Source organism: Alexandromys fortis, unplaced genomic scaffold, assembly GCF_014885135.2.
Source record: "Alexandromys fortis isolate MF-2015 unplaced genomic scaffold, M_Fortis_MF-2015_v1.1 scaffold_87, whole genome shotgun sequence".
Classification (NCBI taxonomy): Eukaryota; Metazoa; Chordata; class Mammalia; order Rodentia; family Cricetidae; genus Alexandromys; species Alexandromys fortis.
The window spans coordinates 7,905,993-7,923,743 of NW_026067971.1; the positions used below are offsets into that span (position 1 = coordinate 7,905,993).

Below are 17,751 nucleotides of genomic sequence, written 5' to 3' on the forward strand. Positions count from 1 at the left end.
AGGTCATCCCAGCCACATAGAGAGTTGGAGGCCAGCCTGGGCTACATAAAACCCTACCTCAAAAAAGTTAAAAAAATCAAAAAATAAGTACACAAGTTTTAGACTTTAATGCAGTTACCACCGAAATAGTTTTACAGTGTCACTTCAAAGAATGCTGGTACTCACAGTTACACAGTTACTCTTGACAACCACCTGTCTGTCTGTGTTTCCATGGATTTACCTTTTCTGAACATTAAATTTTAACATAATCATGTAACATGTGCCCTTCTGTCATACTTGTATGATTGGATTTTTTTCACTCCACACAGTGCTTTCAGGTTTATCCGCATTGTGTCGGGTACCAGTACTCCGGTTTATTGCCAAATAAGATTTTACTATCTGGGTTGCCACATTGTATTCACCATTTACTTATTCATTCATTAACTGATTGACACTTGGGTTGTTACCACTTTAGGATCACTGGAATTGTTGCTACTCTGAGTACTTCTGTATAGGTTTTGTGTACACATTTGTTTTCATTTCCCCTAGATCTATCTCTAAGAGAGGGATTGCCGAGTCTTCAATTTATCTTATCTCACGTATGAGAAGCTCCAGATGGTCTTTCAAGAAATTAGGTCATTTTTGCACTCCCACTATGTATGAAGACTCTAATTTCTCTATATCCCCACCACAAACTTGCCACTGCCTGTGTTTTTAGTTATAACCATTCTAGAGGGTATTGTGTGGTATCTTTTAGCTGAGATATATATTTCCTTGTGGCTAAAGATGTTGAGTTTATTTGTCTTTGTGTATTTACTTTAAGAAATCATCTCACTTGGGGTGGTGGTGGTGCACATCTTTAATCCCAGCATTCAGAAGGCAGAAGCAAGTGGAGCTCTGAGTTTGAGGCCAGCCTGGTCTACAAAGCAGGTTCCAGGATAGCCTCTTGGTGGTTTTTCTTTTCTATTTATTTTATTTGGTATTGTGATGGCTATTGTTTGTAGCAATATTTCATTTGTATTTTAATATATAAAGCTTTCTTGATGTTCAGAGAATAAAACATCCACCCTGGTCAGCCATACAGGCCAGGCAGTGGTGACACACACCTTTAATCCCAGAAGCCACACTAGTTTTCCATAGAAACCAGGTGGTAGTGTTGCAGGCCTTTAATCCCAGCACTAGAAAGGAATATAAGACTGAGGAGACAGCTCTCAGACAGTATCATAGGAGATCCCTGGAGGAAGGATCACCATTTCAGACTGAAGTAGAGGTAAGAGCCAGTGGCTGACTGTTTTGCTTTTCTGACCTTCAGGTTGAACACCAATTTCTGTCTCTGGGTTTTTATTAATCGTGCTGCAATTGTCTTTTTCTTCTCCACATGTCTTTTAGAACAAGCATCTTCAGAAGTTTTGGTTGGGATTCCATTGAAGCTATAGATAGATTGAGAAGACCTGATGTCTTGACAATATTGAATCTATCTATAATTTACCTATTTTATCTGTCTATCTCTGTATATATCATCTATCTATCTATCTATCTATCTATCTATCTATCTATCATCTATCATTTATCTACCTACTTACCTACCTATATCTGTGAACATGAATTATCTCCATTAAAGATTATTTTATGTGTACAGGTGTTTTGCCTGCATGTGTGTCTATGTATCACTTGTGTGCCTAGTGGCTGAGGAATCCAGAATAGAGTATAGAACCCCATGGAACTATAGTTATAGATGGTTGTGAATGGTCATGTAGGTGCTGGTAATCAAACATTCTGGAAGAGCAACCAGTGCTCTTAATAAATAGGCCATCTCTCCAGCACATCTGTACTTATTTTTACATCATCAGAGTTATGCCAATCCCACGTACCGATTCTATACACATCATCCTGAGGATGCTTCAGAGGTCATATTATTTTTCTCCATGGGATTTTAGTATTTACCTATAAAAGATGAGGCCATCTAAAAAACAACCACAACATCATTATTATATCTTAAGATGGACCTTAAATCTCTGACATCACCAGATGCTAAAGCAGGGTTTACTCATCTGACTGTTGCAACATGTGCTTCATCTGACTTGGTTTCCTTGATTCAGCAGTAGGCACTAGAGCTGCTCCCATAGGGAGGGACCTTAGCTGCTTTTCCCATCTCCATAACGAACCAGATATGGCCATGGCTCCATTCCTAATTCCCAGGTCCAGAACAAAGTTTCAGTGGCAAATCTGGGAAAACTTCTTAAGATGGGTGTAGGTGGACTTTTCTGCCCCGCCAGCTGCTCCCCAAATAAATGCTCAGGTAATATCTTAAGCTTGTTTTTAGCTAGCTCTAATTTAGATTAACCCATTCCTCCCTCCCTCCCTCCCTCCCTCCCTCCCTCCATTCCTTCCTCTCTTCCTTCCTTTTTCCATACAGGGTTTCTCTGTTGCTTTGGAGCCTGTCCTAGAACTACCTCTTATAGACCAGGCTGGCCTCAAACTCAGAGATCCGCCTGTCTCTGCCTCCCGAGTGCTGGGATCAAAGGCGTGCGCCACCACCGCCTGGCTATTTCTATTAATCTGTGTGCTGCCCCGAGGCTCATTTACTTCATGTATGCACTTCCCATACTGCTCACTCTGCATCTCATGGCATCTCCACAAGACTCCTCAGACTCCAACCTTCTTCTTCCCAGCATCCTCCTAGTCTGGCTCTCCTTTCCAATCTCTTCCTGGCCAGCTATAAACTAGTCAGATCTTTATTAACCAATGAGAGTAATACATATTTATAGTTATAGTGGTATATTATTTGTGTTTTAATAAATAAAGCTTGCCTGAAGTTCAGAGGGCAAAGCAGTCACACTAGCCAGCCATACAGGCCAGGCAGTGGTGGTGCACACCTTTAATCCCAGGACTCTGGGGTTGGAGACCTCCACAGCTACATAAATTCAAGGCTACCCTGGGCTACACAAGGTCAATCCAGAAACAGATCCAGGAGGTAGTGGTTCACACCTTTAATCCCAGTGTTTGGGAATCACACACCTTTAATTCCAGCACTAGGGAGCTAGAGATGGGAGCTAAGTGGAGAGAGAAATATACAAGGGAAGAGACAGGAACTCACTGGAGTGTGGAGTCTGGGGATTTGTGCAGACAGGATCTTGCCCTTTTGGTCTGAAGATTTGGTAGAGGTAAAAGATCTCTCCAGTGGCTGCTGCTCTGCTTTTCTGATTTTCAGCTTGAACCCCAATATCTGTATCTGAGTTTTTATTATTCATGCAACAACAGTGTACAAAGATTGTTCAACAACAGATGGGATCTGTTCTGGCTGCGTTTATGTCAGCTTGACACAGCTAAGGTTATTTGGGGAGAGGAAGAAAATGAGAAATTGAGAAAATGCCCCCACCAGAATGGCATTTTCTTAATTAGCAATTGATGTGGGAAGGTCCAGTCTATTGTGGGTGATACCAATCCAGGGCAGGTAGTCCTGGGGTATATAAGAAAGCAGGATGAGCAGGTCTAATATGAACTCACTCATAAGTGGCTTTTAGACATAAAGCAAAGAAAAACAAGCCTACAATTGAGAATCCCAGAGAACCTAGACAACAAAATGACCCTAAGAGAGACATACATGGATCTAATATACATGGGAAGTAGAAAAAGACAAGATCTCCTGAGTAAATTGGGAGCATGGGGATCATGGGAGAGGGCAGAAAGGGAGGAGGAAGGGAGAGAGGAGAATGGAGAAAAAAATATAGCTCAATAAAAACAATAAAAAAGACTGGGTTAATTTAAGTTGTAAGAGTTAGTTTTTTAATAAGCCTGAGCTAATAAGCCAAACAGTTTATAATTAATATAAGCCTCTCTGTGTTTCTTTGGGACTGAACAGCTGCAAGACCAGGCCAAACAGAAAATTCTGTCTACACACCATGACCAAAGCAAGTTGGTGAGGAGAAGGTTTACTCCATCTTGCAGTTAGTTTATCATCTAGGGATAGGAACTCAACGCAGAAACCTGGAGCCAAGAACTAATGTCAGAGGCTATGGAGGAGTGCTACTTACTGACATTTGTCTTTCTGTGTCTGGGTTACCTCACTCAATATGTTTTCTAGATCCATCCATTTGCCTACAAATTTCAAAATGTCGTTATTTTTCTCTACCGTGTAGTATTCCATTGTGTAAATGTACCACATTTTCCTTATCCATTCTTTGGTTGAGGGGCATTTAGGTTGTTTCCAGGTTCTGGCTATGATAAACAATGCTGCTATAAACATAGTTGAGCACATGTCCTTGTGATATGACTGAGCATTCTTTGAGTATATATACCCCAAAGTAGTATTGCTGGGTCTTGAGGTAGGTTGTTTCCTAGTTTTCTGAGAAATTGCCATATTGATTTCTAAAGTGGCTATACCAGTTTGTATTCCCACCAGCAATGGAGGAGTGTTCCCTTTTCCCCACAACCTTTCCAGCATAAGTTGTCATCAGTGTTTTTGATTTTGGCTATTCTTACAGGTCTAAGATAGAATCTCAGAGTTGTTTTGATTTGTATTTCTCTGATGACTAAGGATGTTGAGCAATTCCTTAAGTGTCTTTCAGCCATTTTAGATTCCTCTGTTGAGAATTTTCTGTTTAGGTCTGTACTCCATTTTTTTAATTAGATTATTTGTTCTTTTGGTGACTAATTTATTGAGTTCTTTGTATATTTTAGACATCAGCCCTTTGTCCAATGTGGGGTTGGTGAAGATCTTTTCCCATTCTGTAGGCTGCTGTTTTGTCTTGTTGACTGTATCCTTGCTTTACAGAAGCTTCTCAATTTCAGGAGGTCCTATTTATGAATTGTTTCTATCAGTGTTTATGCTCCTGGGATTCCTTTTAGGAAGTGGTTTCCTGTGCCAATTCATTCAAGTATAATTCCACTTTCTCTTCTATGAGGGTATGTAAAGCTAGAGTTTCCTGAAACATCCCTGATGGCTAGACACAGAAACAAGGTCTGAACCTTGGACCTAGAACAAGATCTGGATATGGTCTTACTTAAGGCATGAAAAGTCCACTTGCATACAGGCAGTTCTGTGGTCTGTCAAATTAAATGGATTCCTGGGACCTGCACTCTATTCCCAGGGCTGTTTACGGGCTGCTCAACAGTACCTCGTTTGCTATTTCTAATACCAAGACCATATCCTCCGTTACTCTAGGACTATCTCTCAACTCTCTCCCTCATCAATAACCTCTCCGTGATTGCAAAGGGCAGTCAGGTTTCTGTAGAGCATAGCTGCCTTTGTTCCCAGGGAGCCTTCCCCTCTGAGGGACCATCCACGCGACCCTTTCATCCTCACTGCACACATGCGCTTATTGGATTTCTCTCAAGGCACTACCTCCTCTCCCCATACCGGCAGGTCCCCCCTGGAACTCCTTCCTTGTCCCATTGCTTGTTGAGCATACTGCTGCCACAACTGCTTTGTTCCCCAAGAACAACCTTCCAGTGGAGTGTGGTACCTTTAATCCCAGCACCCAGGAGGCAGAGGCAGGTGAATCTCTGAGTTCGAGGCCAGCCTAGTCTACAAAGTGAGTTCCAGGACAGCCAAGGCTACAAAGATAAACCTTGACTTAAAAAAAAAAATTCTTTTCTGTTCTCTCCCAGTTACAGTGACCCCTGATCACTACGCACAGTGCACAAATGAATGAGTTGTAGGTCGGTCTGAACTCAGATCACGTAGGACTTTAATCGTTGAACAAACGAACCTTTAATAGCTGTGTTTCTACAGTCCGAAAGTAGAGCAGAAGGGTCTCTCTCTGTGTCCACAGTGTTCGGCGCACCTGGCTGATTCCTAGACAAGACAGGAATGTAAGAAGGCTTGCACGGGAGAAAACCTGTTGTCCGGGTGCTCAGATAGTAGCCAGTCAGAAGCGTCCTGCAGACGAAGTTTCTTCAGGTTGTCGGCTCTGACCACGCCTTCTGACCCACCTCTTCCCCTGCGGCCACGCCCCTGAGCTCCACCCCGCCTGGCTTGTCGCACCAGCTTCCTGAGTTAAGCGCGGCCAGCACGCGCCTGCGCCCTCTGGCCCCGCCTGGACCCCACCCCTGTAGGCCCCGCCTTCCAGAGGCCCCGCCCCCTCCGGCTCGCGAGGTGGGAGCTGAGCCGCAGACTGCGCATGCTCTAAGCGCGGCGCCCCCGACTTCTCACTCGGCTGGGTTCGGGCATTTCCGCCTCTTTGTTTTAAACTCCGCACGGCTTTTTTCTCCTCCTCTTGGGGGGGACCCAGAGGGAGCGGCGCCCCCTCCCCCTCCCGGCGAGCCCCCGCGTGCGCCCGCTCGCCCGCCGCCCGAGACGCAGGTCAGTGAGCCCGCCCCGCCCGGCCTGGCCCGCGCGCCCGCTCCTCAGGCCGCGGCCTCGGCCCATGGTCCGCAGAAGGCTGCGAGCCCAGCGCCCTCGGCAAACCCGGGAGGCGGAACCCTAAAAGCCTGCCAGAAGGCCAGGACTGGGAGGTCTGGACCCTGGGAGGGCAGCACCCTGGGCCATTCTGGATCCCTGAACAACCTGGACCCTGGGAGGACAGGAACCAGGACCAGGCAGAACCCTGGGAAGACAAGAGCCAGCACCAGGCTGGACCCTTCCTTGATCAGGCTGGACCAGGGGTGGGCAGAATCGTAGATCAGGGAGAACACCCAGCCAGGCTGGATTCTTAGCAGACTGGACCCCGAGAGACCAGGACCTAGGGAAGACAAGGATCCCAGACAGGCTGGAACAGGCACCAGGCAGGATTCCAGAGAACAGGACCCCGGAAGAACATGAGTCTGGACCAGGCTGGATCCAGGGATATCAGAACCTCAGACTAGACAGGACCCAGACCAGGCCAGAAATACTGGTACTGGGCAGATCCCTCATAGAGCTGGGACCTCTGAAGAGGTGGAGACCCGATCCTGGATTGCTCACTGGGGGTGGAGGGAAGAGGGTCAGTACTAGAGACTTGACAAGAGTCTAGGAAAGGTCATTGAGGAAGACTGGATCTCAGGACCTAGAAAATGCCAGAATCACTGAGATGGTCCAACTCAAGATAGATTACAGAGGAGGGTTAAGACCCTGAGACCACCCTGCGGAGGGCCAGTACTCTGGGGCAAGGCTATTTAGGAAGGTCAGGACCCAGGGACAAATCAGTTGTAGAGAGCTGGGAAACCAAGGCTGGCCCAGTAGAATCTGGACTCCTGTGAAGATCCTTAGAGTAGTTTGGGGCCCCGAGGGTAAACTGAGGAGGGTTCAGAATATAGACAGGCTTCAGAACAATTGGAGCCAAAGGTGGGTCGCTTTAGGGCAAAAGCCTTGGGGCTGAACCACGAGGAACTTCAAGGCAGGGAGGCCTGGGCCTCCAGGCATACAAACCCTAATATCTGCTGTAAAGATCACTAGGCATTGGGAGTCCAGGAGTTTCCCAGATCTATCCAGCCCACACCGGACCCTTTCTGTGAAGTGCTTAAGTGTGGGATCCTGGTTATTGGAGCCCAAGGATTCAAACCCTGCACTTCCCACAAGTACCCGAGTACCCTCAAGGGTGAGGGTCTTAGGATAGTTACAAGGCAAAGTTGGAGTTCTTCCTAGCTCCAAGGACTCAGGGTTATCACGACCGCTGTGCCTCCCCTGCTGTCCTCAGCTACTACAGGATTGTGCCGTTCCCTAGTCTTGGCTCACTCCCCCTTCTCTTTCCCCAGAAGGTCATGAGGGTGTGTACAGAGGCAGGAGGTGTACCCATGGGAAGGAGGCACTCCAGTAGATAGGAAGGTGAGGTGAGTGGGCAGAGAATTGAGGGGGGCTCTTGCATTGATGAGCACCCAGCATCCACACTCTCTGTTTCACCCCCCAAAAGAAAAGCATTAAGAGGGCCTTGGGAAGAGGTTTTGTTTCTCTGAAATCTTCCCAGTCTGCCATGGAGAACACAGTGTTTGTGGAAAAGTGAAATGTGTTTTTTGCTGCTGTGAGAGACATTAGGAGGTCATAGTGTGCTGCTCTTGGCTAGGGCAAGTACCGAGATGTGCAGTGGGAACCTGGTGTGTTTGGGGATGAAATGGCTAACGGATTCTGGGGTGGCCTAACTCCCAATGGGTGTGTTCCCCGTGGAAGCTCTTTGGTCAGGCTGCATTTAAAAGTGCTGGTTATAGGGTGTCTAGACTCTGGGCTATTTAGATTTCCAAGAAATGCTTGATGGTTGATTCCATCTTTCATTTTGAGCTGCTTTGCTTTTTGATTCATCAGGAAAAAAACAAGTTTAGGTGCCTTAGTACTGGGTGCCAACTGAGTGTGGTCCTGAATGGCCCAGAGTGGAAAGATGTGTTTGCCAGGCATCCCTGCAGTTGGGACCCTTGGACTCAGAGCTTGCGTCTGGTTTGTTCTTTGGTTGTGCCCTTTATAGTAACTGGCTGTGTGAACTTTTAGAAAAGAATGAGAATTTGTTTAGGTTCGATGATGTTCTTCATCTTCCCATGCTTGGACTTTTAAACATATGTTGCTGTACAATGTATTACCCCAGAATGTACTGCCCTGAGCCAAAATTGGTTCCAGCAGAAGGTTGAGAGCCCAGGCTTAACCGTGCTTCTGGTCAAGTTTCATAAGCCTGTAGTCAGGGTACTCGGCCTCCTCTGGGCGTTCCACAGGGAGTATCCCAGTCCAGCTCCCTCCTACACTGCCAGCTGGAGACCCAGGTCTTCTCCTGGGGCATCTCAAAGGACAATGGAGAAGAGGCCAATGACAGAGCAAGGCAGCCTCTGGAAGCTCCAGACATGGTGACTCACACCTATAATCCCATCACTTGGGAGCCGAAACAGAAGGATTGCAGTGAGTTTGAGTTTAAGGCAAACCTGAGTTACAGTAGTTAATTCCAGGCCAGTTCAGGCTTATAGTAAGATGCTCTCTCAGAAACAGAAAGAGTTGTGTGTAGAGTGGTGTGTTAGAATGAGGCCTCTAAATAACGTATGTCTGATATCACTGTAAAAGTTCAGATGATTGTGATACATGTATGTATTCTATTTAAGAGGCATCTGTTACAAACCGAAAACGTTCCTGGTGGTTAACTTACCATTTGGAATGTTCTGGCAAACAGACCCCTGTGAACAGAGTGGGGTGTAGGAGAATAGTGTCTGCCCTCTGGGTGAGTGATTTCCAGAATCTTGCCATGCTATTCTGAAATAAATTATAAACCAACCTTCCAGTTTTTCTTTACCGTCTTAAACACAAGTGTCTTTCCTGGTACATTGGACCTCATGCACTTTGTTATAAGTGTTTTTTTTTTTTTTTTTTTTCAAAATAGCGTGGAAGATGTTACATGCTGAAAAGGTTGGGTTATTTGTCCCTTTGGGGAATATTATGCCCAGAGATGTCCTGTAGACAGGAGCCCCCTCTCTCCAGCCCAGGTCTTGTGAGTAGGTCTGGAAGGTGGCTCAGGGTACTTACCCGAAGTCTTGCCCCTGATGGTCACCTCCTTGTCATTTCTGGACTTTGGGAGGTTCCAACTCTAGTTCATAAGGTCATTAACTAGAATTATTGGGGGTTTATTTGTGCTTTAAAACAAGGTTTGTTTGGGTCTGTGTTGTTATTCTTTAATGGCCAAATTTATTATTTGCTGCCTTTTTTGTTTGATATTCAGAATCGGATTTAAAGTTAAAGATGTAACTTTTCTTTATTTAGAAATACATTGGGGTTGAAGGTCAGCTTCCTGTTGTCTGTTGTTACCCTCACAATCATACCGTTCACATTGCAAGAATGCCTCACATCATGCTTTAAAAACTGGAACTGTTGCTTAGTTCTGTGACATGGTAATATGTGTCTGTAATCCTTGCTACTACTCGCGAGACTAAAACAAGAGGATCATTTGCACTCAGAAGTTGGGAGACAGGTATGGGCAACATAGTGTAACCCTGTTTCAGAAATAATCAGTCAATCACAAAGATAGATGAAGCCTTTAAAAATAAGAAAGCACTTTTCTCTGCCACATACCTTCCTACAGAATTAAAGGTACAAAAGCCAAAAGGATAAGGGTGGTCATCAGCTTCACCCCCTTTTGTTGTGGATGACCCACTGGTGGAGCAGACTCCCTGAGAGGCGCAGCACTTGCTGGAGATGCTGTCTCCCTCGGCCTGTTGTTGTCTGTGTGTTGTATTGAACAGACTCTGCGGTGTTAGTTGGACCTCAAGAATGGAGGTTAACTGGATCTCATTGGTCCTCATGGGGTCCTATACCTACAGAAGCTTCCTGGGTCCTGTGTGGGATTCCTGGCGTTTGTGGTACAGTGGGTCTTACTAGGACCTGTGACTATTGTAAGGCCTAATGGAGGCCTCTGGGTCACATGAGGAGTTTGTAGTGACTTTCTCTGTCTCCTGGTTCCACAAACTCTAGCCTAAAGCACATCGTAGCCAGTGGCTTGTGTGGCTTTGTGCTGAGGGTATGTGTCAACTTGGTTGCTAAAGTCCTCAGGATGTGCTCTACAAACTAGCAATGGGGGTCAAAGCATGCATACCATAACTGCCCTTACTTCAAGGGTTTTATGTTTTTTTTAAAATTTTATAATTATTGTGTGAGTTTATGTTTCTGAGTGCAGAAACCCTGAGCACGTATGCGTGTCAGAAGATAGCTTCTGGATTCTGTTGTCTCCTGCCATTTTTATGTGGGTTCCAGGAATTGAACTTAGGTCCTCAGACTTGGTGGCAAGTACCTGTACCCCCTGAGCCATCTCACCGCCACCACTCGTTTTTGTTTTTTTAATCTAAGTTCTTACCAGAGCAAACAATAACAAAACTCAAACAAACAAACTCGTGGAACGAAAATGCAAGAGCTGTGATCAGTGGCCCCGGTGCTGTTTTCATTCCTCTTGCTCTTTTAGGTTGAAGTTGTGACTCAAAGATGACTGCAGGAGAAATGAACTTTGTGGGAAATTCTGTCCTCAAAGACAGAATACGTGCCTTATCAAAAAACCCTGAGAGCTCTTCTATCCTTTCTGCGTCAAAGGACTTGGCATGGTGATTGGGTCTGAATAAGCCAGAGTCTGCTGTGACCCAGCTGCCAGTACTGAGAAATAAACTTAGGATGCTCACAAGCCTTCCATTGTAGTATTTTTATATAATTTTTCTAGATTTATCTATTTATTATGCATACAGTATTCTGCCTGAATGTATGCCTGCAGGCCAGAAAAGGGCACCAGATCCCATTACAGATGGTTGTGAGCCACCACGTGGTTGCTGGGAATTGAACTCAGGACCTCTGGAAGAGCAACCAGTGCTCTTAACCTCTGAGCCATCTCTCCAGCCCCCACTGAAGGGTGTTTTGTGACAGCAGCCTACAGCCTAGGATGGGACCCTCATGCCCAACTGCAGGACACAGTTTTCTGTTTGATAATATCTTTATCTTTCATTAAACACCACTTTCCTGTCACTGGAGTATTAAAGAGCAACTTCAGATGGTATGCCACCTCTTGCAGGAAATGAGGAGGAGGTCCGCTTAAAGCCAACCTGGCTCCCATCCCACAACCCCCTGCAGGGTAGGGGGCTTAGCAGGTTCCACAAATAGTTACTTCCAGGATTTTACAGTTGGCCTTGTTGTCAGAGGATGAACAGATCCCTGGGTTCTGGTGCTAGGTTGAGTCCCATCCCGACAACTCAGGGAAGTCTGGTGCTGTGTTGCTATGCACCATCCTGACACTCCAGGAGGTCTAGCATTAGATTGATGTTCTCTGTCCTCCTGACATCCTCAGAGTGGTAGACTTTGGAGTAAGACAGTCCAGGTTGGAATATTTCTGCTTTGTGACACTTATCAGCCACCCATGACCACCTGACTTGTTCCCCTGTTGGCTGGTTCTGGAAGGTGAAATGCCACAACACAGCCAAAGACAAGGCATTTTGGTGAGGTCATAGATCTGGACAGGCTTCTGTCTCAGCGTCAGTCTTTGGTGACACATTGGAGATGTGCTTACCCCCAAGGCCACTGGTTGTCCCTGGAGACTGATGGCATAAGCACTTTTGGGTGGAGAACCAGATCATAGAAAGTCACAATTTCAGCACTAATTGAAGGGCACATAACTGGGTGCCTGGGAGGGCACAGTGTCCAAGCTCAGCACAAAACTGCTTATTCTGGAAAAGTTCTGATCTGTAGGAAACACCCACCTACCAATGGCTGGCAGCATCCTATCGATAATGTTCCATTTGTTAACCATAGGAGGACCTCTGTAAGACTCCCACAGATGTCAGGACATGCTGGAAGAGACTGGAGTGGCAAGGGAGGCAGGCAAGTGGTCTTAGATATGGGAGCTATACCAGTGATAACAGCCGACCGCCACAGAAGGGGTTAGCACAGGACAGGTCATAGAGCAGAAAGAGGTCATCTTTGGAATGAGATCAGGAAGACGCTTGTCAACAGCTGAAAGTTTGTAAGTGGCTTATTTGGAAAAGATCTGGTTTTTTTTTTTTTTTTTAATTGTTAAAAACTATTCTTTTAGTTTAATGTATTAGGCCTGGACTGTTTGGGGACCAACTTGAAATCTGATCAGATCCGTGGTGCCTAAGACATAGGTCTGATGGTGTCTCTATCTAGATCGTACCCACAGGAGAGTGGGCTTGTGTTACTGATTTTAATGAGGACAATATCATTCTTTTCTCTTCTCTCCTTTCCTCTTCTTTTCGTCAGGGTCTTATGTAACCCATAGTGGCCTCAAACTCATATAGCTAAGGATGACTTTGAGCTTCTGATCTTCTTGCCTACACCTCCCAAGTGCTGGGATTACAGACATGTCTCACCATGCCTGACTCTGTATGGTACTTGGGATTGAATCCAGGGTCTTGTTCATGCTAGGCAGGCAATCACCAATTGAACTACATTCCCAGAACAAGGACGGCATCTTGCCAACTTGATTTAATGGTTGTCCTATCTTCTAGAGCTATGTATGGAACACCTGGGTTGCATGACCAGTAGTTTCTATTACATTACCTAGAACCAGTATTAAGAGAAGTTTTATTTTCTAGTTTTAAAAACATTTTAAAGCTATATTTTTGTTTATTTACTTTGGGTGACCTTTGTGGCCTTGTGAAGACAACTTGTGAAAGTTGGTTCTTTCTTCCCACCATGTGGGTCCCAGGGATTGAACTTGGGTTGTCAGCTTGGCAGCAGGCACTTTTATGTGTAGAACATAATATCTTATGGGCCATATTTCCCGGCTTTAGTTATCATTCATATTTTTGCATATCACAGAACTGGGATAAACTGAGATTCTGTCTAGGTGTTGACTAAAGTTAGGGCATGTGAACCCCATCCTTGGGGAGGCTGCTGGGTGGACCCCAAAGTTAGGCAGTGTGCAGAAGGGGAAGAAGTGTCCTGGGCCCAGGCCTGCCATAGCAGGGAATACAACACACAGCTCTTATCCTGCAGTAGATGAAGACAGTAACCAACCTGCTTGTCTGCCTGCATGGTAGTTTCTACCCCACTGCTGTTATAGCTTGTTGTGTTGACATGCATGTTGTTTTTGTGATCACGCAGGTGATGATGTGTGCAGTGTAGCAAGAAACCAAAATAGGTGATTCTTAGAAGGCCTGGAGAGGACCCCAGGCTGGCCATCTGGCCACATGATATGGTAGGGGTACTGATCAATACTGGTAAAAGTTTGGCATTGTGTGTGTCGCTTTTACCACAGAGTGCCAGCCTTTTCCTCAGCGCTGCACACACATGGTACTTGGTACCATGGCCTGCTACTCACCAGCTCTCGTTTTGTGAGTCCCAGTTTAGTAATAAAGTTGATCAGCTGAAATCCACTTAATTTGAATTTTTTGGTTTTTTTTGGTGAATCTCTTTTCATCATTTAGAGTAGAAGCGGACAGAGTTTCTCTCTAAACACCAAATAGTACTTTGGCGTGGCTGGCCCTTTGACAGTAAGAGCAGCAACACCTCTCCATCCTGAGGACCTGAGTTTGCTAAGCCCTGATCCCTATTATAGTTCTAATATGTTATAGATATGTGTGTCTCAGTTCATAATAGAGCCACATATCGTAATCTTGAATTGTAAAGGTAATAAATACCCCTGACCTCCTACTCAGCATCTGAACATGGCACCACATACTGTGTTGAATGTTAGCATTTCCGTGAAGGGTTGCGGGTGAGTGTGATCTGGTTTCACCCCACCACTAGGAGTATGTCCGTCATTTGTTTTAAATTGTAAGATACTCTTTTCTTCAGTTTATTGTGTAGAAGGGACTCAAGGCCTTTCTGAGACCCGTGGGCCACCCTTGCTGGCAGTGATGTGTTCTTTGTGGGCAGCTTTCTTCTACGTGGAGCCCTGCATGGCTGGGAGCACCCTTTCCTGAGTGCCGAGGAACAGCCGCTGTGTGGGGCCCTAGCTGGTGGGCATTCCAGTCACCTCCGACTAGACTTCGTGCGTGGAATTGTAGTTGTTCACATCTGAGTTGTTGAATAATCATGTTAGTGTCTCCTTCAATGGGGTTAAAAGTATTTCCTTAACATCTTTTAGGATTTCTAAAAATAATGAGTGGGTGCTTTATAAAATAATTTTTACATGTCTGTTGGGAGGATCACGTGTTAGTCTACTGTTACCTTTTGTCACAAGTGATGTTTCTCCTTGTATTGTTGCCTACCTATATTCCTGGGATACATCTAACTTGGTCTGGACGACTCTACCCTTATAGAATGACAGATGAGGGTGGCCAGTGCTCTGCTTAGGGTAAGGTAGGTCTGTTAGTTTTCTTCCAAATCTCGCCTTGCTAGAGTTTGATGTGTGGCTAGTAGTTTTAAGTGAATTAGTGGGGCTGGAGAAATAACTTAGTAGTTAAGAGCACTCACTGTCTGCTCTTCCAGAGATCCTGGGTTCAATTTCCAGTACCTACATGGCAGCTCACAACTGTCTGTAACTCCAGTTCTAGGAGATCCTGCACCCTCACACAGAAATGAATGAAATTAAAGTGAGTTAGAGATCTCTTTAACTGTGCATGGTACTGGAGTCCGAACTCAGAACCTTGTACAAGATAGACAAATGCACGTTCTGGCCCCAGATACTTCTACGCCTGGAAGGATGATTTGCTCTCGGTAGACTCACAGACCCAGAGTTTTGTTTTATTTTATCTATTTATTTTTATCTTTGGGTTTTTGAAACCAGGTTTCTCCGTGTAGACCTGATTGCCCTGGAACTCACCAGGTTGATCTTGAATTCAGAGATCCACCTGCCTTTGCCTCCCAAATGCTGGGATTAAAGGTGTGTTCCACCTCTGACCAACGACCCATGAAAAACATTCAGCTCTTAGAATAGAGAATATTTTGAGTTTCCCTCACTACTGTCAATTCAGGTTTTTACTGCCACCTCCACCCCCTGCTGGGAATTTATCCATTTCACACAAACTTCATTTAAAAAAATTACGCATGCTGTGTAGTGGTGGTGCACGCCTTTAATCCCAGCACTCGGGAGGCAGAGGCAGGGACCTCTGTGAGTTCAGGGTCAGCCTGGTCAGCAAGAGCTAGTTCCTGGACAGCCTCTAAAGCTACAGAGAAACCCTGTCTCAAAACAAACAAAAACCATGTAAGCCAGAAGTGTTGGCACACACCTTTAATAATCCCAGCACTGGAGTTAAGTACAGTTAGAAAGCTGTGTTTTAGTGTTTTATACCTATAAGGCCAACACTTGAGAGGCTGAAGCAAGAGAATCACTGTAACTTTGAGGTCAGCCTGGGGTCTATAGGGAATTTTAGGCCAGCCAAGGCTACATAGTGGAACCCTAATGCCACACTCTGGTTCTTTTGTTACAGGAGCTGCCAAGTTTCAAGGGACAGCAATTTTATATGGTCAGTGACCTCCATACCAGGCAGGGGCTAGTTTAAGACAGGCCTGGCCTTGATCTGGCTCCACCTCTTCTCAGTGCTTCCTCCTTTGGTTTACCTGATAGGCCACACTCACTCTCTTATTCCTTTTGTACAAGCTTCCTGGGTTGATTAGTTAATAAACAAATGTAGTTCTGAGGCTGGAGAGAAGGCCTATGGCTAAGAATGTATACTTGTTCTCTCTGAGGACCCACGTTCCCTTCTTAGTACACATAACAAGCAGTTCATAACAGCCTGTAACTTCAGCTTCAGGGGATCCAATTCCCTCTTCTGGCCTCTGCAAGACACCCGTATACACATTACATACATTCCCGCAGGCAGACAGACTGACATAAACACACACACACACACACACACACACACACACACTCACACGCTTGCATGTGCACATAAATAAAAGCTTTAAAAACGTGAAGTTCTGGAAAATTTTTAGAGGTGAAGTTATCTGAGTTGCACTTAAGAGTAAGTTGGTTCCAGGACATGTTAGGGTACACCGTCTCCAGGTTCAATGTAATCAGTCCTTAAACTACCAGTACCTGGAGCTCTGGGACTGTTCCAGTGAAGATTTCAGGCCCCTTTCCAAGCCCTTCACCAGCAATGCCTGTTCCTACATGGAAAGTCACAGCCAGGCTCCCAGGAGCCTTCAAAGCACCTCAGTCACGAAGCAGACTGCCTGCAGATTCTTGGGAGGCCTCAGACTACGCTACCAGGATTTCTCTAGCTGCTCATCTCCACATCCTGGTACGAGTACCTGGCTCACTGGCCGCAGCCCACTGAACCTACCCATGGTACGATGCCCACATGGGCCCAGGGCACATTCAGTGAGTGGGTGACAGTGACTTAGTCTGGGTGAGAATCGCAGGCTTCAAGTGAAGTGAACAACAAAGTGCTGCTCATTGCCCTCCTGCGGTTTCTCAGGTCACCCCTGAAGTCCACTGTCACATGGAGCTTCCACAGATAACCTGCCTCTTGGGCCCCAAAGCAAGTAGTGTGTATCTGCTCTGGATTGGGCGCGGCTCAGGAACTCTGGAGGTGACCCCTCACAGCAGAGCCACCTTCTTCACCATCATTCTCACTTAAAGCAAGTAAATGAACAGACATGTTTAAGGAAATGGTACTTGAGAATTGCTAGAGGGTAGAGGGCGAGAGAAGATCCTCTCATGGTGACACCCATCTCTGCTTCTCCACAGACTTCACAATGTAGCCCCGATTCCAGGCTATCATTCACAGGTAAGCACAGCTGACTGTCTGTGGCTCAATATGGTGACCACTTCATATTTCCTTGAGGTTTGGTCTCTAGCAATGTCTCTGGAGTTATTTGTGGTTCTTGATTGTCTCCCAGTATTTCCAGTGTGCCCTGTCCCATGGTTTAATACGTAGGGCGTAGCTGAGATGTAGTAGAGTTTAGTGTGGGATTGTGTGCAGGACGGGCATCAGTGTGCTTGGAATTAACAGTGCTGTTTTTGTGCTAGAAAATGGAAAAGGAACAAGGGACAGAAGGAAGGTGCAGAAGCCCGCCAGAACTCAGAGTAAGGAGGGATCACCACATCCACTTGGTGGCCTGAAGCCTCCATGCCACCGGGTGAGGAAGGACTCACAGACATCCAGAGGAGGTGAGGAGTGAGGAGTTTGGCTCTTCTAATACTCTGTGCATACTGGCTCTCTGGAGTACCATTAGTTCAGGGTGGGGTAGGTATGTAGTATTGATCAGTCTGCCTAGGAGAGGAGCACAGCTAGAAATGATCCAGATGGACTGGGCTGAATGGCCATGCTCAGCGCTGAGTCTAAAGGCATTGAGATGGTCTGGAACTCAGCAGGATCTAAGTGATGACTTGGTATGGGAGTATTCCCTCTCATAAAAAGTATAAGAGTGAGGATAGCTAAATTCCTGAGGTGGGTTTGTACCTAGATACCAGCTGTGATGTTGAAAAGCCATATGACAGATCCAGATCA

At 45.8% G+C, this 17,751-nt stretch overlaps 1 protein-coding gene across 5 annotated transcripts in view; it reads left to right on the forward strand.

The window, feature by feature from the left end:
* The first annotated feature begins 6,083 nt into the window (after positions 1-6,083).
* Pcgf3 (polycomb group ring finger 3) overlaps positions 6,084-17,751 on the forward strand; it is a 47,439-nt gene continuing 35,771 nt past the window's right edge. The window contains exons 1-4 of one of the 5 annotated variants that reach the window (XM_050155738.1): positions 6,085-6,283; positions 15,727-15,762; positions 16,989-17,028; positions 17,271-17,411. The gene's annotated coding sequence lies outside the window, so the exon portion shown is untranslated. Of the gene's footprint in view, positions 6,284-15,726; positions 15,763-16,716; positions 16,884-16,988; positions 17,029-17,270; positions 17,412-17,751 lie in introns of those variants that run through there. The other 4 variants (XM_050155741.1, XM_050155737.1, XM_050155739.1 and 1 more) reach the window with 4 other exon arrangements.